Here is a 22,549-nt window from a genome sequence, read left to right as displayed (position 1 = left end):
TGTGTGCGCGGCGCGGGGACCCGGAGCGAAAACGCCTGGCTCGGTTTTTGATTTCTGCGATGTGTTCAGTGTGCCATCCGCACCCGTGCGCTGCCGGGGAGAGAAAGCAGTGTGCAGGCTTTCGGGGTGCTCGTGGAACATCTTGCGGTTCAGGAAGTAAAATCCCATTGTTATTGTGTGTTCTATGTGTAACTAGAAAGAGAGTGCAGAAATATTTTCCCGCTAGTTTTTGCTTGATTTTTCTTGGAACTTTTGGCTCAAATGACTTTCCATAAACACAGCAAAATGGTAGAGATTTTGCTTAGTTTGCGAGGTGCTGCTAGTACAGACGCTGACATTGTTACTGGTCGCATCCACACGGTAAGGACCGTCGACACCTTGTGATGCGACGATACCCACGTTTGGGGAGTAAACGTCGTTTCGGTGGTCAGGCTGCAGTACACACTGACGTCTGCTCCAAGCTTGAGATTCCCCTTCAAAGCAGGCTGAAGTGAAGCCTGGGGTGACAGGGTGCACCGGCGTGCATGTTCTGCCTCGTGGACTGAGTGCCAAGTTGTTCATCCAAGTCCCCAACAAGAATCCTGCTGTTCCTAATTTATCTCCCTGGAAGCTGAAGATTCAAGGCTAATACAAAATTTCTGTTAAGATCATGTGAAGTCTTTCTATATACCTCACAGTTACACGTCAAAGCACAAGCGTTGCAGTCTTTCCCTAAGGAGAAGACTGAGGAAACTTCAGCAGATGTGGCTCCCACGATCAGCTCATTAGCCTTACAATCAAGGACAACATTTGTTGTTGTCTTGTTTATTAAGGTAATGAAACATGGTGCTATTTTTGGGCAGGATGACCTATAGATACAAATTATTCCCCATCCTGTGAAGTTACCTATGGACATTATGGTGCAAATCTGTGGGAAGTGACCCAGATCTCCTTGGGCTGTGGTTTCATCAACAGCTCAGCCTGCGTAACTGCTGAACGGGGAGATCTGCTCTCCCCCCAGCCCTGTTCCTACTCCCTGTTCCCAGCTGGGCAGTCCCACCTCCTCCCTCGTGCCTGCTCATGTGCTTCTTGCACCTTCCTGGGAGCAGACCCGATGTGGAGATCCGGTGGGTGGGTTAGTTATCTGATCTGCTGACTGCCAGAACCCGCAGGAGACAGGTGGTGGGAATGTGGAGCCAAGAACAAGAAGAGGAGGTAGTGGAGAAGAAGCGAGATCTCCCGTTTTGGCAGCAGTGAGCTGTTGGGTCAGCTGGAACCGTCTTGTGAAACTGTGTTCAAAATTGTCTTTCTTCCCCGAGTTTTTTGTTAGCTTTGTTCTGTTTCTTTGTCGGGATACTCTATGCAAAGGGTTAGGTTTCTTCAGTCTTCCAGACAATAAAAGCCACAAAATATGCGATAAAAAACTGGCTGGTAGACAAGGTTTAGCCAATCCTACATTTAAAGTTTCCCTTTTCCTGTCCAAGATAAGTGTAGAATTGTTAAAGCTAAAAGAAAACGTGGAGGGTTTTCAGGATCAAAGCCAGGCTATCTCAGCAGCCTTCGGGGCAGGCAAACAGCTGATAGGAAGCCAGCACATGCATGCACTCAAGGAACCCCACTGTACTCTATTCTTAGTGATGCGCACAAACGCAAGATAAGCCCCCGGCAGGCAGGCGTGGTGCAGGCAGAGGGGTGAATGTGTGTGTATTTCAGTGAGAGTGCGTGCGAGCAAGTGTTGCATACTGCAAGATGAACGCATACCTTAGGAGTAAAAGTGTAAAATGAAACTGTGAGCATGGTGTCGCGTACAGAAAACCAACCAAATGTAGGTATTTAAAGCACTCTCGTACTAGACCAAATGGCACGTGTCGAAACTCAAATAGTTGTGAGAGCGGCTTGATTAAAATTCCTGGTGAAGTTCCTGTTGCCCATCTCGCCCCAGCCTCGTGCATTGCCTCATAGCCCCCATTCCTGTGGCATGTTTGCTGCATGTCCATCCCTCCCTGGCAGGGACCTCCTTGTGCAGTGAGGGCTGAAGCCATCCAAGCAACGCCTTGGTGAGCCTGGCTTTGCACGCTGTGTGGTGGGGATGGAAGCCCTGTGCCCCCTTCCCCTCCCCAGGCACGTGCAAGCTGGCTAGGGGACGGAGAGGAGGAGGCCAAAGGGTTTTTTCCTTCTCCTTGTTATTGTCCCGCAGTTGCTTGTGATGTGTTTCTCCTTTGCGAGGTCAGAGGCCTCTGCCCCATGTCGGCTGGCACCCGGGGAGCTGGCTGCCGGCACACGCTGGCTCCGGGCTTGCACCCATCAGCTTCGGTCATGAGCAGTCCATGGGACATGAGGCTGTGATGCAGAACCTGGTCCATGGCTGGGATGATTTATGGAAAAAGAAACAGGACCTTGAGCTATATTTTAGCTAACATGGTAAATTTTTACATCCAGTGGTGTTCTCTGCCTTGATACGCAATAGCTGGCTCAGCGAATACCTATCTCACTCTTACTTTTGGTTAGTGGGAACATATTTTTTAAAGTGAGGACTTCTGAAGTTTGGCTCATGGCAGCCCTTTTTAATTATGAAGCTGACAGCCATGAAACAAAGCAGAAGATCTCAGCAGTGTGACACTTCAGGACAGACCCTTCGGCAGCTTCTCGCTGCTGTGCGGAAGATGAGGAAGAGCAAGGCACGATCTAGCTACGGGCTCGCCAGGCACCGAGAGCCCTGCAAGGACAAACTGCTGGGCTCTGGCTGCCCGACAGCTCCAACCACCTGAAACCCCAGCTCTGTTCTGCTGTGGTTTCAGTGCCCCTGTAGCTGTTCAGTGGTGAGCTCTTTCTTTCAAGGATGGGCCACAACAGACCTCCCCTTAAGAGGCTCCCTAAGTTGCAAGTGATGAATATGGATCTGTCTCCTGAAGAAACTGTGAGATGTGCTTGACAGGGTCATGAGGCCTTCAGCTTCCTTGGGACTGGGAGAGCCCTTCAAAGCCTCCACCCCACCACATCCCTGCCTGCAAACCTCTGCCTGGGGGCAGCCCTGGGAAGCCAATGTCCCTGGGTTTCCGTGGTCTCGCTGGGTTTGCCTGAAGGAAGGTGTCACGGCCTTAGTGTTTTGGGTAGGCATCTTTGGAAGTCTAATAACAGGGACATGTAGTGGCACTACAGAAGTCGAGAAGAGTTTTATTGAACTTGCATGAGCAATTCCAAGCTCATTTCCCTCCAGCTCGAAGGCAACAGGTTGTGCCCGTTTCAGCACTGTTTGGCAGAAGGATTAAAGAATCTCTGTCTGGGTTTGAGCATTAACTTGGTTGGAGCTAGTCTTGCCTCTGACAACCAAAAGCAGTTTCAACGGGCATGTTTTGATACACATGCTGGCTGCCTGTCTTACAAGTCAGGGGTGTCTGAAATCTTCCTTGTCTGCTAATTGTTTCTTGATGCTAGATTGTCACTGAAATCTGGTATGTCTCCAAGAGTCCCTCATTTCTTACAGAAAATGTGCCTAGTCATTCAGGGTGTCTTCAGGCTTCAGTTGACCAAGCAGAAATGCTAAAAGAGCACCTTTTAAAAAAAAGAAAATCATAAATTGCCATCGTATATATGGTGCAGTTCTCTGTAGTAGGTGCAACTTGGATGACATTTAACGTCTCTGCAGACTTTTGGATACTTCTTTATCAGCAGCCCTTACAAGAAGCAACACCTTTCCCGATTCACACTTCTTTTAAATAGTTGAGTAAATAATTAGAAAACCTGTTAGATGATCCAGTGATTTTGAAAGAATAGTTCTTACGATTCAGCATCTTCTTTCTTTCTGCTTAGGGAAATATTAAGCATGTTTATTTCTTTTCTTTCTTTCAGAAGAGACAAAACGCAAGACATGGTTCAACAGAAATATGCTTGCCTTTTTGTCAGGGTTTTTATATGAGTTTAATTTTACAAAAGAGGCTTCACGTGGTAAACAGCTATACATTTTGAAGCTCTAAGAGAAAAGTCAAAACCAGTTTTCACTGGTCTTCCAAAGGTCTCACTTCAGGAAGATTATCCCTTGGAGAACACTTCGTAACATATTGGAGTGTGTAACTTTCAGAGTCATTAACTTCTGAAGGATGATAGCACCTACAGGTCCATACATTTTTTGCTTATTCTGAGCAATGAATAATCAACCTTTTTCACAGGGATAGGGTTCAAAAGTTCGTTGGCATTCTAAGGTGCAAAGAACCCAGGGCACACAACAAGAACAGTTTCTGGAGAAAAGTAATCAAGAGAGCCTTAGTGTTAATGTGTTGTTACAATATAGAAATATATTAACCATGAAGTTACTTAGTGTATTAAATGCTCTCACTGTGTTTGAAAGTATATTAATGCTCTGGTGATGTGCTACTCCAACTGTGTAAGCTTATGCTCTAAAAGGAATGTAGGGTATTAAGATATAGAATTGTCTAGAGGTCGCTTCCTCTCACATCAGGTCCTGACCGATCTTCAGATATCAAATAAAAGCATATGACATTTTTAGAGACAGAATTCATTTAGGTGAGATTAGGTGATCTGCCGAAGCCCATCTAATATTGCACTTCCACCTAAAGGGCTGATGTGCTTTTCCACCCTCTGCACCTTGTTCTTGCAGCTTGCTTAGTTCTCCACCAGCGGTTGCATTTCCCTTAGCCAAGACCGACTGGTTGGGCTCTAAACTAACCCTGAAAAAACAGTTTTCGGTCGTCTCACTTGAGAAGGCTCTTGTCTGCTGACTTCTTTGGGGCGGATAGGACAGAAGAGATTGTATTGTCAGATCTCTGTGGAACAGAGTGCTCCAGAACTCTCTGTCCAAATAATTTCACTTTCATTGATTTGTTTTCCAAAATCAAGCGACCAAAAAATTGTCAGTCATCTTCTCTGAGCAGTTCCACCAGCGTAATACGCTGAAATAAAAGGTTTCAAAGTGAAGGCTGGTAAGGCTGCAAAATGAAGTGCTCTGAAATCAAGAAGTTACCCACTAACTCTGCCCTATCACAACACTTTAAATTATATATTTTAATTAATATAGATTATTTTAATTGTATGAAAAGCATGTGTTTCTCAGATTAATATGTTCTTTTTTCTAGAACCTTTGATACTTGATGCACCTTCTCATGTGCTTCAGTCTTGCCCGTTTTTACTAATTTTAATGACATCAAATCCCATATGCATATGTAAGCATGCCTGCATGCACAGATACATACATATATGTATGTATATATGATATATGACATATGGTATATGTATTTGTATATATATGTATATGATTCCTGGGCCAGGAATCTCAGTTTCTCATGTCCCTGAGGAACATTTGTGGCTACTCAACATTTCTAGAAATCAGGACGTAAGGCTTTTGTTTGGTCAGTTCTTTCCTTTAAGCTATGCCTTTTAATAATTTAGTTGTTCCCATCAGCAGTTTTCCTTAAGCACAACTCAGAGATCAAGTAGTTAACAACGCATGTGCAAATAGCGGTCGCTCTTTCGCTGTGTACACAAGAAGGCAGATGTTGTGCGAGTGGTTTGTGCTGTATGTTTTATGTATTCCATTCCCGATGGAGTCAGTCATTAACTTTTATCTCAGGTTAGCAGAGATCAGCAGGCAAGCAAAGGATCCTGGATGTGTCGAGTATGTGCAAGAATATTTTTTATTTATTTTACATTAAAGGAGCTGCTCGTGAGCAGGTGGAGGAAACTGTTTTGATGTTGATGGTCATGCAGGGAAGGCAGGATTAATGTGTCAAAAGCAATCTAGCTTTGTGTTTACTACATGATCCCTGCTTTTGTGAGGACAGTGGCCACAGGCTGGCACCATGGCAGAGAAGTCCTCCTACAACTTGCTGTTATTATTTACCATTTGTGTAGCGATAGTGCCTAGGAATTTGAGCTATTTATCAAGTCCCATCAAGGGCAGGCACTGTATACTCTGAAGAAAAATAAAGCCCTTGCAGCACAAATCTTGACTGCCATTGGTAGCGGTTGCTTGCAGCAGGAGTGGGCTCTGGCCAGCGAGGGAGGGTCTGTGTGAAGCCACCAAACGTGGGGAACCGAAGTGGGACTCTGTCAGGATTGGGATTTCTGGTTTGGGAGGACCAAGCCCAAGAGTGGCATCCCGTAAGTGCAGAGAAAAATACTTCCTGGGTGTGGAGATGCAGAGGTGATACGGTGGGTGCCAGCATGGGTGGGAAGCTCAGGGTACCATGTTCAGGAAAGGATCTGCTCTTTTCTCCCTCCAAAGTCACATCTGCAGAGTGACTGAAGCCAGGCGGGAGGTCAACCAGATTTCACTATTGGATAAATGGACAAGGAGTAGGGAGGAATCGGTGTACCTCATTTCAATTGAGGTGTTTCTCGTATCTGTAGACTGCAGTACTTTTTGAAGTGTATAACCTGAAGAATTTCAGTGCTTTCTGTGATGTAATACTTAAGAAAATGAAGGATATTGTCACAGCAGCAAAAGTTAGCCTCTCCGCAGCCCAGCTATGTTCCTGACGTAGACTGCTTCATCCTCATCACGAAGTGTCTGGTGCTGGCTTGGGTGGTAGCTCTTGGCTTAGGATCTACTCTCAGAAACAGACATTCCCTCCTGAGGCTCTGGGCCCTTCCACCTTTCTTGCCACTTACTCTGCTTTTTATTTTCGTAACCCTTGTGTTGCGGTTGTGTCGACTCTTTTGCCTCTTTCTTCCTGGTAGAGCAGGCTTTGGTGAGCCTTTTTGCTAACTGAAAGATACTTTTTTGCCTGGGTTCAAGGCCAGGGCTGAACACAGTCATCTCCTCAAAATAAACTTTTGTGGCAAGAGATTAAACTGATGAAGAACTGGCAAAGGGGATGAAAGGCTCCGTAAGAAGCAAGAGCTAAGCAGGTTTGGTTCGTGTATCTGGTGTACCCTGAAGAAAAACTGCATTGGGGGTCTAAAGCTTAATAAAGACAGAGACTGTAAAGCTTCAGGTCTCGGCAGAGCCACTGGCATTCGCTGAGTGAAGGATGGACTTCACATGTTAGTCATGGGTTGCTGGTTGTTTTTTTTTTCCTTAAGCAAGAGCAGGACATATAAACTGTATATTTTAAACAATATTAATGTATAAACCACTGGAATTAAATACAGCTTAAACCTATTTGAACACAGGCTCACAAGGATCCTTAGTGACACTGATTTGACTAAGACTATTGGTTTTATAATAGAATGGAGAGACAGATTTATAAAGGCAGTTTGCCTCCACTAGCTAGCAGAAGGAAAGCTGAGGAGAGATTTTTAATCGATTTCATAAATATCAAGAACATTCATGACTTTTAATTTTTTAATTCTTTTTTTTAAACTGTTTGGAGATTTGACCTTTCCCTCGAATCTCACATTTTTCCTGTGGCCTTAAGGAGAAATGACTGTATTGTGAATATGCTTTTGTTCCTTGCAGCAGAAAGAATAAAATTTATCTCAGAGTTAAAGAAAAATATTTAAACCTTCACTGCCAGGAGAGTGCTATATAGCAGGAGTGGAAGTAAAATAATGTATAATCTTGCTCCTTTATTTTTTGAAAGCTTTAAAACATCGCGTTGCTTGGAAGCATGGAGAAAGGGAGAAGATAACCCACAGACTGTGTCACAGGCTCACGTGGGCTCTAGAGAAAGCTGCGAAGCCAAAGGAGCCTCTTCAGGCAGCGATCATCAGCAGGTCTGCTTCTGTTGCATCTGTTTCTCTCTTCCTCAGCGAGGCTCCTGGTCATGGCACAGCTCTGCAGGGAGCCGGGTGTGCCTGGAGCTATAGAAGTGGAGAGGGGCCTAAGAGTTTGGATGGTTAAAACTTCAAGCTAGTACTGCCACTGAAAGCAGTGGTCCTCTCCTTCTTGTACCCATACCAACACAGACATTTCTGCCTCCTGGTTCCCTCCTCTGTGCTTCCCTTCCTTCAGACTGGTTTAAGCATCTCTGGACCATCACCATATCGTGACCTGCACTGGGGAGGTGATCAGCCGGGCTTTTCGATGGCTGATGTTTCAGTTGGGTCAGTTTTACAAATCGATGTACTGCATGACCACAGAAAAGCTTTCTCTGGAGAAGTATGGGGGAAGAAATGGGTGCTGGCTTACCCCATGTGACTGAACTACGGTTTAAGGCTATGGTTTTCTGATACAGCAGATCTAACTGAAGGCTGCTACTGCCTCACTTTTATCACTTCCTTTGCACTGCGCACTGGTGTTCGTCTGGGATCAAAAGTTCAGCGGACGAAAGCGGCTGAAGCCAAATAAGAAAAAATTAACTTTCTGAACAGTCTCAGCATGAGGTCAGACCAGTGCCAGCACTGGGGTGAGGGAGCCGGCAGAAACGCATGGTCAAGGATGGAGAGAGGGTGCAGTGGCAGCAGCCGGTGCTGGGTTTGCTTGACCACCCCTGCAGTGCTTAACCTGCCTAAACTCAACATGGGTCAAACATTTGCTGGTTTCCCATTAGAAAATGTCAGACTCCAGTAGAAGACAGGCTATAAAAATCATGTTGAGTTTAAATGCCCAATGCACTTGTTGTTACCAGACAGGAACAGAAACTATGTTTGCAATTTGCGCAGATTATTTCTCTTTTAAGGTTTTACCTTTACTTCTGCACTCTTGTCAGGGTATTGTGCATGAATAGAGACAAATATTGACATTTCATATGTTTTGAAATTTGTACTATGTAATTTATAAGACCAGCACATCACAGTGCTACCGACGTGACAGCACTACTTCAGAATGCAACCCCCTACCTTCATGATCATCAGCCCTATAATTTTACAGTCTTTGCAGTTTGCTTCTTAACAGTAGCTCAATCCAGTAAATGCATTCAGATCTCAAAGGTGCATTTACAAATAATTAAAAAATATGCCTGACTGGGCTTGCTAATTCAGAGCAAATATGGAAGCTGTTTTTCACATAACAAGGCCGTAATTCTCCATTTCCGTGCAATTGTGTGGGAGATTACATGGGCTGCCACAGCTGCGTCACAGGGATGTGCAGGCAGATGGGAGTTTTCTGGTTTCTGTGGAGAACCAGGGGACTGTAGGTCATGCTGTGGGTTTTACAGCGGCATTGAGCCGATGTGTCTTGCTGCTGCTGCCGAAAAGGGCAGCCCCACTCTCCTGGACCTGGGCTGCTGCTCCTTGGCCTCGTGCACCCATGTTGGTGTGTGTCTGACCCCACAGTGAGCAGTCTGGGGGCTCAGCCAGGTTACTGTCATGTCAAACTAGCACCAATATCGGTGCAAGGGACAAGGTCAGCTGGCCTGGGGTGAGGAGCTGCACAGACCCCCCCTTTTACTGAGGGACCCCACAGTGAGATTGACTTCTCATGGAGTCAGACCCTGATGTTAAAGTACAGCTGTGCCAGTCCAGGACATCCTTTCATCCATCGTGCCATTCCTGTCATCCGTTCTGCCCCTGCCCAACCCCTGTTTAGATGTCAAGTTTTTGGTAGAGATCATAGCAATGCTGGACACGATTTGGGGGACAGATCTGTGGCTGTCTGGGTGAGCATGCCTCCTGTGCATTGAGGCAGCAAGCACAAAGATGCTTGCTTGAAGTTTTAAAACCAAATGTTAAAACTGGAATTAGATGGCCAGTCAGAGCAAAAGCCAATGCCACCTGAGAGACGGTGATAGCAAAGGTGGGAGCTTGAAAGTGAAGATGAGCACAGTAATACCATGTTTGATGTGACAGAAGAAGAGGAGACGGTGGAAGGAATCAGGGAGGTGGGCAACGTTATTGAGATCAAGAGCTTTGGAAACTATCTTTCCAAGAGCATTCCAGCTACATAAGAGCCAGACAAAATGATGTTTGTCAAGGACAGTGCATAGAAGAAGCCTTGAGGTGTAAGATAATAGGGAAGGAGAACTTGGAACAGAACTTGAACTTCCTGGGGGAGAGCTGTAACTGTACTGGAGAAGCATTGCATGAGGAATCTGCAGAGATCAAAGTTCTTCTGCTGATAAGCAGCACTAGCACTATCATATTTATCCTTTATTGATCTTATATAATCCACCTAGTTTGAGAAGATTCTCCCACACCTGGTAACACAGCTTCCATCTGTGTTAGCACTGTGGCCTTTGACTTGGAGGGTTATGTGCATTTGTTTCATTGCTTCTCCCACGAAGGGCCATTGCCAGAACGGGTATATTGCTGTAATGTTTTCATTAATGTTCAGCTGAACTGTTGTACAATCTGCTGGGTCTGCGTCTGCACCACTTTCCTGCATATTGAGCCAAAGGAGTTTATTCGCAGGAGTTAAAAAGAAGTGTGCTTATGTTGTATCCGTTGCTCTTCATGTTGTTCCTCGTGTCTTCAAAGCACTGGGGCTGCTTAAAGCAAGCCTGTGTATTCCTTTATATTTTCTCAAGCCATTCTCATCTCTGATTTAAGAGGCAAACCAAATGCAGGCCATAATTACAATATGGTTTGTAAAACCAATAATTTTTCATTTAGTTCCAATGAGCTTTGCAGAATATTCACAAGAAGCTGAAGTTGTGAGTGCTTGTCTGGGATTCAGAGTCCAGCACTTAGGCTCATCCTCTCTGGGAGGAGAATCTGACAACACATGGCCAACGCGTCACTCAAAGTTAGGATTACAAATAATGGAAATGACTTCTGAAAAGATACTAACTAAGCACTATTTATAGCACTGATTGTCAGCGGTGGAACAATTTCCTTTCGTTTTTTTTTTCAGAAAAGATCCTTCTCTTGATAATTACGTATCCTTTTCTGCAGTAGCATATAATTGTATAGCTTTGAAATCAGAGTGATATAATAGAAAGCTGTTAATTGTTTCCTGTTGCTCAGGATGTAATTAGCTTATACTTTCCTCTAGCTGAAATGAATTTATTTTTACTAAGATGTAGAAAGAGTAACTCCTGCCTTAAACTGCTGCTTTGGTGCTTGGTCAGTGCGTGCAGAGGGAGACTGTGATGTGAAGAAGTTCAAAGCAGCATCACTGTGCGTGTACAAATCCCTAGAGAGATTGCACGAATACTATTTGGAGAATTATTTGGGCCTAGAAGCTTAAAGACTTGTCTTGGACAATTAAAGTAGTTTCAAAACTAATAGCACTTGGACAAAACCAGACCTTTCAAGTCTTTTGGGAAATGGTAGAAATAGATGAGGTTAAATTAATAAGTAGATCTCTGTGACGAGAAAAATAGCTCCATAGTAGGAGCCATTGGTATCATATTGCTGCTTGTCTAATTAGACAAGGTGATGAAAGCAGGTTCTTAAAAGCACACTGAACAAAAGAAATAAAGCAAGGTTTATTGAAAGCTTATTTTAATAACCTTAATTTATTTATTTACCCTTAATTTATGCAAAATTATGTAATTATCTAAAATAGACAGCACAAAGGTGTCTTCATACAAGAAGCAAGCCCCAAGGAGGGCTGGCTCTCACAGTGGGGTTGGGCTGGAGCATGTGATATACAAGGAGATGCTGAGGGCTGGGTCTGCTCAGGCTAGAGACAAGAAGGCTTAGGGCGACCTTACTGCTGGTTGCAACTACTTAAATGAAAGGTGTAGGGAAACAGGGAGAGAGTCTTTTCCAAAGTGCACAGAGATAGAACAAGAAGCAGTAGGCAAAATTTGCAAGGGGATTTCTAATTAGATATTTGTAAAGAATTATTCGCTGTGAGGGTAAGTAAAAAATGGAACAGAGGCCCACAGAAGCTTGGAGATATTACAATCTTGCCTGGACACACCCCTGAGCAGCTTGTACTAACTGGACATGCTTTCAGTGTAGGTTGGACCAGTTGACCTCCAGAGGTCTCTTCCAGCTTACATTACTCTATATTTCATGAAGGCATAGCATGATGTCTTCTTTAAGCTGTGGTGGCTGATATTGTCAGCATTTTGTTGCTGGCTGGTAACCAGAGATTATTACCCACTCAGTTGGGCTGGTGGGAGGGATTATGAGGGTACTTCCTAACCTACTTCAGTGCAAAATCAGCTGGGCTAGTTTGTCCAATGGATGCAGTGATTGACAGTACCACTCTTTTCACATTGTCCAGCTTTTCAAGCAAATGTAAGGACAATAAGTGTATCCAGTTCCAAGTGAATGCCCAAGAACTTTTGATATCTCTCTGTTCTAACTGAGATTTTTATGAAGATGTGAAGGGGAGAACCCGGTTCCCTTGACCACACTGTCTTAAGTCAGGCCAGGATTTTACCCCAGCTCGTGTGAGATTCATGAGATGCCAACATCGCAACTCTTCCTGCCACCAAGAGAGCTTTTCAAAGTGTCTATGAGGTTATCTGTAGATCCATTTCTTCAGAAACTGGGGGACTTGGGACATACTGGTTTTATATCAGTCCTTGAAAGATGAGAATAGAGAAAAGACTGGGGGCAGTGTACAGAGTAATACATGCTGGAAGGCTGGTGGATCACGTTAGTGCCAGAAATCCTGCTGGCTATGTCGTGTTGGCACTACAAGAGGAACACTAATCTCAGGGCAAGCCACCTGCTCCTCCGCTCTCACTGCCTGCACGGTGATACAGCAAACAGATCGAGCGCTCTCGGATCCGCTCACACGGTGAACAAAGGGCTCAGTTTGGGAGTTCATTTTTGTGCATAAATTCCTAGGTTTCCATAGTCCTGCAGCTCCAGCTTTGCTTGCGGAAAGTGGATTTTCAGTCTCGTGTTGAGGGAAGAAGGTATTAGAACTATTAACACTTTCTCCTCTTGGAGGGGCAGGTCTCATCCGATAATCCATTTGGAAGGTAATGAGATATATTCCCTTGCCTTTACAGATGCACTCAGAGACGTGATTAAATCAGGCATGTGCCCAACAATTATCCCACCTTTTTGAAAATAATATTTCTTTCAACAAGCGCAAAGTAATGAGATTTGTTGCTTTCTCTGTATGCCATTGTGCTTTATCACAATGCTGCAAGGTTTAGATCCTTTAAAAATATTTTGTAATGGGGGAAAATCCAATTATTTTAGGTTTCTATAAAGTGGTGTTTTTTCCAAGTGCTATACTTTGGGCCTACTGTAATGAATCAAACAGTGGTGGTTGAAAGATAATTACTTGCATTCACTTTGGCTACAGAGGGGCTAGAGCTGCTCCAAACTAATATATTAAGAACTTCATAAGACTTTTTTTGGTTAAATCTGTAGAAACACCAGCTGAAACAGTGTATCCTACATAATTTCACATTAAATATGTTTGTACTCTGTGTTGATTTCTTTTCTGATGAATATGGAACATCTGAGTTTATGTGAGGCCACTAACAATGGGAAAAACTCTTGGGAAACACATTACTGGGGCAAAGGAGGAAGAAAAAAGGATTGTGTAAACTGCTTAGGAGAAGCACAATAAACGCAGAGAGAAGAATTTGTTGAAACGTATAGTGGCGAAGGAAAAGTTCCAGTGGACTGGAAATTGTGACGTTTTGCTTGCAGACTAAAGATGGTATACAGCACATCATTTCATATAAAATATCAGTATTCCACCTGTGGAAAAAGGCACAGAAAGGTGTTGGCCACTTGGTCAATGATTTCATGTCTTCAGTGGCCACAAACATTTTGCAGCTTCAGCAGGTCATATATGCACAGCCTACTTATATATGGACTGAAATCTTGTATAGTTCAGCATTCAGAAAGCTCATTGTAGTTGTGTTCAAATTAAGACCTAATTAGTACTGTTTTTATTGTGCTTTGATAGCCAGGGTAAGTAATGGACTAAACCTTGGCATGCTCGTTAGCATGCCTCCACATGTCTGGGTAGCTATGACAAGAAGTGCCTGTGGTCGATCTGTCCAGCTGTGGTCATTGACACCATCTGAGGAGCAACCATACCCAGGGTCCTACAGATCCTGCCTTTCTTCAGGACGTGTGGTGTCAAGGCTTGTCTTGAGTAAATGAATTGGATTTGGGATTAACACATGGTGTTGGGCCATTTACACTGGTGACAGGTGAATATCTGAGCCTGTGTAAAGGCACCATGCAGACCCTGCTTCTCACCTCCTTTTGTCCTGTTGCCCATCTAAAGCCTATCCCTGACTGTCTGTGCAATGTGTGTTTTGGATTCAAGTTCTGGCATGACCCAGAGTTTGGAGCATGTTGTAAATGTAACAGTATTGTTGTAATCTAAGTCTACCAACATTCAACTGAGGCTGATAGCATATGTAAAGCTGATGCCGTTACTTGGTGAGTAAGTATCAGGGTGCGTGTTCTGATTAAAGTAGTAAGAAGTCACGGTTTGAATTTATTGTCAGAGCACATAAATACCTGTTCACTGAGCTTTCTGCCTGTGGGGAGAGAGAATTTTGCCTAGAATGAGAAATGGAAAACACATGGCCCAACAAAGGGAGCAAGCTGTTCAGTAGAGCAGCAGAACTTCCCTGGGCTCCTTAGTGATTTTTTTATTATTTTAAAGGAGAATTTCCATTTGATCTTAACAAGCAGAGGAAGAACGCTTCTGTAATATTTATCTTTTCAAAGCTCATCTACTTGTGAACATTTAACAAGGCCTAATCAAACAAGACAAGATCCTTGATAGCATCCTGACAGTAGGAACTATTCATAACGAGTGGTTAAGCAGCAGCTGTGTATCTGTTCATATCATACATCAGATGTAGAAAAATGCTGAGCTCATCCAAAGAAACCCTCTGCAGGCTAGGTTTTTGCAGAAGTAAAATCCTTTAAAGAGACTTAGTTTTTAACTAGGATTTTTATTAATACATTTTCCTTAATGAGAAAATTCTTCATCAGCCTGCCAGAATTTAAGCGGTGAGTAAATTCATATCATTGAGTAACCCCCTTAAATTCATATACCATAATTCTTCATGTTATGTGTTTGTATGACCAAAATAAAGAGATTTAAAGCAGAGAGGACCGTTCTTTATCATTAAAAAATTTGTGGCAGAGAGCAATCCTTTCTGTGTTTAAAAAATGAATACAGTAGTGTTATGCTGCAGAATTGTCGGTAAAATCATTGTTACCATTTGGCATAGAGGTGTTTGAAACTCACTCAATGTAGTTTGAGGCAATCAATAGCTTTCTGAGATGTTTTTCATTTTTTTCTCTGTAGACAGGGATTCATTTCTGGTTTTTCATTTGGCACTCACAGGGAAACCTTATTGGATGTTGCAGGTTTCTCTTTAAGAAAGACATACTAAATGAGCAGAATTTTAATTAGGATTATACTGATTTGTTGCCTCCAGCTGGCTGTGAAGGTCATATTGCCTTACATTTTACACTCAAAGCAATGTTTTTCTTAAGCAAACGTGACAGCTTAAGGGAACTGAAAAAGGCTGTAACAGGAGTCTAGGCTTCTATCCTATTTTGATTTATTTACTTTAATAACTATGTACCCGATATTATTTCAACAAATAAATTAAAAAAAAAAAGTGCCATTGATAGAGGGGATTGTAAGAAACATGAAGCTATAACAAAAAAAGCCTTAATATTTTCTAGTTTTTAATAGTCTTTAGTACTGTAACTTGTATTCCTGCATGCATAGTGCTCTAATGATGTAACTGTTACACTAATCCCTGTTTTCTTATTAACCATCATATAAAATTAGACAAATTCCAGGCTTAAAAAGATGAAAGTGACTATGAATATATAGTCAGGTCCTTTGTGGTAGCTTCACAAGATCTCAGATGAGGGTCTGGAGGTTGCTGCAGACGTGGTGATTTGGGTGTCAGCAGGATGAGCGGGTGTTGCGTGTGGAGGCAGGAAAGCCAGCTGAGTACAGACATCTGGAGACTTCACCCAAGGGTGAAATGCGGAGTTGGGCCGTGAAGCTGACAGAGGGATCCTCTGCCTTTGCAGCTTCTCCTGATTGCTACACTTTGATTTAGCAAGGAAGCGGACCAGACCCTTGGCTTCTATGCATGCTGCTAGCCCACTGATGGGGTTTCCTCACTGCAGATCCCCAGACTTTTTTGACACAATTGTGTGTCAAAATGGTCATAGGCTTTCCTTCAGATGTTGGAGGAAAAAACAGAATCATAGAATGCTTTGGGTTGGAAGGGACCTTTAGAGGTCATCTAGTCCAACGCCCCTGCAGTGAGCAGGGACATCTTCACCTGGACCAGGTTGCTCAGAGCCCCATCCAACCTGGCCTTGAATGTGTCCAGGGATGGGGCCTCCACTACCTTTCTGGGAAACCCGTTCCAGTGTTTCACCACTGTCATGGTAAAAAATTTCTTCCTTGTATCTAGTCTACATCTACCCTCCCTTAGTTTAAAGCCATTACTCCTTGACCTATCACAACAGGCTTTGCTACAAACATTGTCCCCATCTTTCCTATAGGCCCCCTTCAGGCACTGGAAGGCTGTTGTAAGGTCTCTCCGCAGCCTTCTCTTCTTCAGGCTGAACAGTCCCAACTCTCTCAGCCTTTCCTCATAGGAGAGGTCCTCCAGCCCTCTGATCATTTTTGTTTCCTCCTCTGGACTCACTCCAACAGGTCCGTCTCCTTTTTGTGCTGGGGTCTCCAGAGCTGAATGCAGGACTCCAGGTGGGGTCTCACCAGAGCAGAGTAGAGTGGAAGAATCACCTCCTTTGACCTGCTGACCACGCTTCTTCTGATGCAGCCCAGGATATGGTTGGCCTTCTGGGCTGCGAGCACACATTGGTGGCTCAAGTCCAGCTTTCCATTCACCAGTCCTTCTCGGCAGGGCTGTTCTCAATCCCTTCATGCCCCAGCCTGTACTGATGCCGAGGGTTGCGCTGACCCAGATGCAGGACCCTGCACTTGGCCTTGTTGAACCTCATGAGGTTCACACAGCCCCACTTCTCAAGCTGGACAAGTCCAGGTCCCTCTGGATGGCATCCCGTCCTTCTGGCTTGTCAACTGCACCACTCAGCTTGGTATCATCTGCAGACTTGCTGAGGGTGCACTCGATCTCGCTATGTCATTGATGAAGATATTAAACAGCATCGGTCCCAGTACGGACCCCTGAGGGACACCACTTGTCACTGAACTCCAGGTGGACATTGAGCTGTTGACCACTACCCTCTGGATGTGACCTTCCAACCAATTCCTCATCCACCAAACAGTCCACCCATCAAATCCGTATCTCTCCAATTTAGAGAGAAGGATGTTGTGAGGGACTGTGTCGAATGCCTTGCAGAAGTCTGGATAGATCACATCCATAGCCCTTCCCTTGTCCACTGATCTAGTCACACCATCATAGAAAGCCACTAGGTTGGTCAGGCAGAACTTGCCCTTGGTGAAGCCATGCTGGCTGTCTCGAATCACCTCCCTGTCCTCCTTGTACCTGAGCACAGCCGCTAGGAGGATCTGCTCTATGATCTTCCCAGGCACAGAGGTGAGGCTGACAGGTCGATAATTCCCATGGTCCTTCTTTCTACCCTTTTTAAAAATGGGCACATAGACTTATGTATGTTCAGGTTCCTGTTGCAAAAGCAAGGAAGCGTGCTCACAAATATGGACACCTCTAGTCATACTTACAGCTCCTGTGCTTTGGCAAGCACATGAAGAATGTCTGTATATCTGCGTATGCACTTTTGCTAAAAGCCTTAATATAAACAGCAGTCAATATAGGCAGCACTTGAACTGTTCTTTTTTGCAGTTGACGTGAAACAGGACTTTAAAAAGGCTGCGAGTCCTGGTATAGTGCATTTGAAGGCAAGCCTCTGATATTCTTCCTCCCTGTAGTATTTCCAAGGTTGTTTGTAGAAGTCTGTGTAAGTCATGTAATTATAAAACACGTGAGCGGAAGATCTTCTGCAGAATACTATAACACATGATCCTGTGGTAGATTTATCACAGTTCTCTAAATGTTAGCTAAATTCTTGCCTCAAGTAACAATTAGAAAGTTTTGTTCCAAAACTTTGTTGAATTTTTACCTTAGGATCTTTCAGCATGACTTAAATGGCTTTTCTTGCACTCTGCTTTTAATTCACCTGAGAACTTATAGACAGCAGTTACGTTTCTCTCACTTTTTTTTTTAAGGCTAGACTCCTAAGCCAGTATCTTTTCTCTCTGCTCATGAGACTGGCTCATCATTTCTCATACCAGCGTAGCACTGCTTCATTGCTTCTCTTGGAGCTTATCGTTCTTGAATGAGGATGGCATGAACAATACAGAATATTTAAGATATCCGGTGTCACGGACAACTGGATTTCCCATCGTTTCTGGAAACATCTCAGTACAACATAAGATTGCCTTTGGTTTGCGTATGGTCTCAGCCTGTTGGTAGCCTGTAGTCAGTGAAAGTTTAGCTACTGCATATTCAGCTATTTTTCACTCTTTGTTACTTTCAGCCTCCACGTTCTCAGTTTTCAGCAGAGCATTTTGTTGTTAATGCACGACCTTGTGTTTTATAGTCTTACCTGTTCTTCCAATTCTATTTTTGCACTATGAAAGTCATCCACCAACAATTTAATTGCCTCTAGGTGATCCAGTCAAATTGATCATTAGTTTTAGTGTTTAAGACTTTGCATCAGTTCCAGTTTTATTTTGCAGTTTGGTGGTCAGCCACTGGATTTCAACAGAGTTCTGGAAGACAGTGGAAAGAGCTCCCTTGAATGATGTCTTCTGTCAGTGTAGCATCCTGCATATTGCGCTGTTGCCAGCTGTAGGAAGTGAAAAAAGTATGAATCAGTGCCAAAATATGGTTAGATTTTTTTTAATTTAAATAAATTCAATACAGAGTGCCTTTTCTAGTCAGGAGCTTTTCACTTACTGCTTTCACAGCTTCCTTCAAAATAAAAATAAAGCCCAAAAATGCAGGTATACTAAACATGAAAAAAGGAAGCTATTGATTTAGAATGGGAAGAGATAAACAAAGCATGATGGTTTTAACACGACATACTGTATATTGAAAGAGCATTGCATCTATACTCCTTTTAAGATGAACCTGCGTATTTGTTAGAAGTGAGTATAAAGACTTGAATTGTGGGCTCAGTGTAAAATCGGGTTTGCTAACCATAGTGCATAGAACTGAGGATTTTATTATTTTATTACCTGTCAGGTACTGGCTATATGTGCTTAATGGCGCTTATGATTACACAGCACAGTAATTGGTTAAGAGTTTTGTGTGGAGATGGGTAAACAATTGCTGAAGGCAATTGAGATGTTACTGCAGTATGACGTATTATTAATGATGAAGGCAGAAATTTTTTTTTCTTCCTTTCAGCAGTCCTTGGCAACCCTGCTGAAAGGAGCACAAACAACTGGTGCCCCTCCGAGGAGCATAAAATATCAGGGAGAAGAGCTCCTGCAGGTCTGCGGTGCTGAGACTGAGAGCAGCCATGCCTGAAAGGACTTTGAGATCAGAGGTTACCCAAAGCCATAAAATGTCTCAGCAAAACTATTTGTCACTCATTGACAGGGTGGGAGAAATACCACAACTGCACTTGAGATAAGGTACTTGGCTAATTTCAGTTCTCCCTTGGGTTTCTTGGATTATCTCCAGCAGATAACCACACTTTTTACTGGTTGCAGTGCAAACCTGTTCAGTACTGCTGTGCTTTGTGCGTGCTGCGGATCTGCTCTTCCCCAGCTGCGCTGGGAGATGGGTGGGTGGAAAGACGTCCTCATTTCCCAGGAGGTCTGAAACTTGCTGCACGCAGCGCAAGAGCATAGCAAGGCTATACTCATCTTGTCCCTGTGGATAAGTGTAAAAGAAATGCCAGCCTTGGTGCATAAGGAAGCTCAGCCTGTAGCTTGCTTCGGTTCCCCTACGCCCTTGGGTTGCAACGAGCATCCAAGAGAGTGGCTGTCACACAGCAGGGCTTTCTGGCACCCACAGCCGCTTGTGTCCTTGCTGCAGCCCCTCTTCTTGACTCCAGTGATGCAGACCTGCAGTCCAGCATGCTGTTCCCCAGTTCCCGGTCTGTATCTCCAGGTTCCTGAATGGCAGTGCTAGCATGAGTAGCTGTAGCAGTAGGGCTTGGGCCTTGACCCGTATTTGCCCTGTTTAGCCCGTTTAGCATTTCAGAGGAACATGCACCTCTCCCAGCCATGTTACTGAGATAACAAGTCTGCGTTCCCTGACACAAATTTCATTGATTTTCACTGGCCTTCCATGAGACTTACACTGCTTCTTCCTTCATTTTCTGTGCGTAAAATACTTCCTTTATTGTGAGTGATTTTCAGCATAAGTCCACAAGAGTAGATGGGCTTTTTGGCTACTGTGTTAATCCAGCCAAGGGATGTCTGTAACAACAGTTGTCCTATGGTTTCTGGTCTGCATTTTGAAATTTCAGTGGTTTATGGTATGCCAAGTTTCAGCATCCGTGCAGGGACAGGAACGACTATCACACATTGATGCAATGCACAGTCGGTTCACTTTATTGCTCCGCTTGCGTGGTTATATACGTTTTTCCATATCTGTACACACGATCACGCTTATTTGGATAGCCTACAGACATAAATCAGGCACTGTTCACGCACGCCATATTCCCTTATGATAGGTAACTATGCACTAACGCCAATAGCAACAAACTGCCTCCATGTCCTTGAACACATCTTGTTTTTGCTAACCCACATCATGTGCACTATCAGAACTTTCTCAATTGCTATTCTTAGCTGTCCTTTCCAGCGGCCTGTTCAGTTATGCGAACTGTTTTGCTTAAGCGGCCTAGTCATGCTAACTCTCAAGCTACATCAACCCCAACAATGGTAGAAGTCTTCAGTTTAGATTTGGGAAGACATCCCCGAGAATATTAGTCCCCACAGTACTTATTGTTTTAGTGACCCTAAGAATACCCTTGCAGTGGATAAATAATATGAATAAAACCTAGTTGATGGACATAAGCAAAGATGGCTTGTTCTTCAGTGAAAAAGTGTATCGGTTCTTTCAGGGATCCACATAGTAGTATCACATAGACCTTGACCTGGACGCATTCATCCCATGTGTGCATCCCAGCTCATCCATACACAAGTGATAACCACAATTGTATTTTACTTCCTCATAGAGGAGGAGAACTGTGAGTTCCTGAGTTCTGACAGCTTCAGCCCTGAAAGCAAGCAGCTGGAGCAAGACAGGCAGACTTCCACTTTCCTTGTGACTAGGGGCAGGTGAAATAAAAACTTGCCTGCATTTTGTGTTTTTGTCTGTGTAAAACCCGGTTTTATGCTTTCCGACAAGACAGAAGCTCTCAAGGTTCAAGTGTGCAGGCAGTTGGAAGTATTATTCATGTTTGTACACATTTTCATTAAAAGTGAAATGAAAGTGAAATGGCTTGGCAGGCTGGGAGATTCACAGCTTCCTGGGGGCATGAGGAGAAAGTGTTGTTAGATCTGTAACCTTGCAAGACACCAAGTTTTCCTACTTCTTGAAAAAGAGAGGTGAACAAATATTGTTGTGATTTGGTGATACTGTTAGGTTACCCTCACACTTGGGTACATCACAGCCAAAAGAGAAAAGTAGAGGGGAGTCAACAGTCCACTGCACATGTTTCTTTCCTTTAGGGAGTCAAACTCTAGAAAAAATGCCAACATAAACATTCCAAAACTTGATATATAAGTTTTCTAAAGATCCTAGTTACATTCGTTGTTTTACCAGATCAACGAGATTATGCTGTGTTGTTTCAAATGAAGACCAGATACAGGCTCAGATTATACACCTTTGACATTTAAAAATCCAGACTTTGGTTTTGCAAGTGGTCTTTAGTTTTAGGACAGATGGACACAAACACACAGATCTAATTTCCTCTGCAGTCTAGAGTATTCATAAGGGAGGCTATGGGTCTGAATTTCTGGCCTGAATTTGTGGGCTGAAAGAGTGTCTCCAAGAGACGTCATTTTGATTTCATCCTAGACCCTAAGCCATGCCTGGGTCTGTTCCCCAGAGCTGGCTTTGACCCCGCCGGTGTTAGTAAGGTGTTAGGAGTATTGAGGATGTCCCTGTGCATGCTTGGTGGCAGGCTCAGTGGCCTTATTACCTTCTGATTTCATAAAAAAGGACTTCATGAAAGAGGCAGCCCTGAGTTTTATTTAAAGCTGCAGGGTCACTGGTGGACCGTCACTTCTTCGGAAGCTTTAGGCTTTCCTCTGCAGTGCACCAAGAGATGATGTATCTGAAATCTCTCTATCTGGCTCTGCATTCTGGCATCTCCTCACATTGACTAGATGGCTGTGGGCAAAAAAGTGGAGATAGACACAGTGACAAGAACTGATATCAGGAGCTGCTTTGAAGACACCCTCTCTAGCCGTATTTCAGATGGTGGAATTCCTTCTCTGCCACAGCTACAAGCACAGAAATATCTTCATCCTATTTCCAGTACGACCCCGTGTTTTAAAGGGTATTTTAGCTCCTGTGAATATCAAGTAACAGAAGTAAGAGAATGCAGAGCTGGAGCATAAATAGAAAGAGGAACATGCAGCAGCGAACCGCTGACACTTCAGCTGAGACTTGGTAAGCCAGGCTGGAAACGCTTGTCCCAGCAATAAACATCGCATTTGCAGAGTACCTTCACGATCGCCTCTGTGTACAAAGTTTGCATCATCACTGAGCTATTTTTTCTTTTTTCTGACAGTGCAAAAGCAAAACTTTATTGTAAAGGGCATTTCATGTGGTTCTGTGTTTTGCTGGATGTGTATATATACACAAATACCGCTGTATGCTCACTTGTTTTGTAGTGA

At 43.7% G+C, this 22,549-nt stretch overlaps 1 protein-coding gene across 1 annotated transcript in view; it reads left to right on the top strand.

Moving 5' to 3' along the window:
• The window catches only part of DEPTOR (DEP domain containing MTOR interacting protein), an 83,217-nt gene that overhangs the window by 988 nt on the left and 59,680 nt on the right, over nt 1-22,549 (top strand). The window lies entirely within an intron of this gene.

Source organism: Opisthocomus hoazin, chromosome 3 (assembly GCF_030867145.1).
Source record: "Opisthocomus hoazin isolate bOpiHoa1 chromosome 3, bOpiHoa1.hap1, whole genome shotgun sequence".
Taxonomy (NCBI): Eukaryota; Metazoa; Chordata; class Aves; order Opisthocomiformes; family Opisthocomidae; genus Opisthocomus; species Opisthocomus hoazin.
The sequence above is the reverse complement of the archived record's forward strand: the minus strand, read 5'-3'. Positions and strand labels throughout refer to the sequence as shown.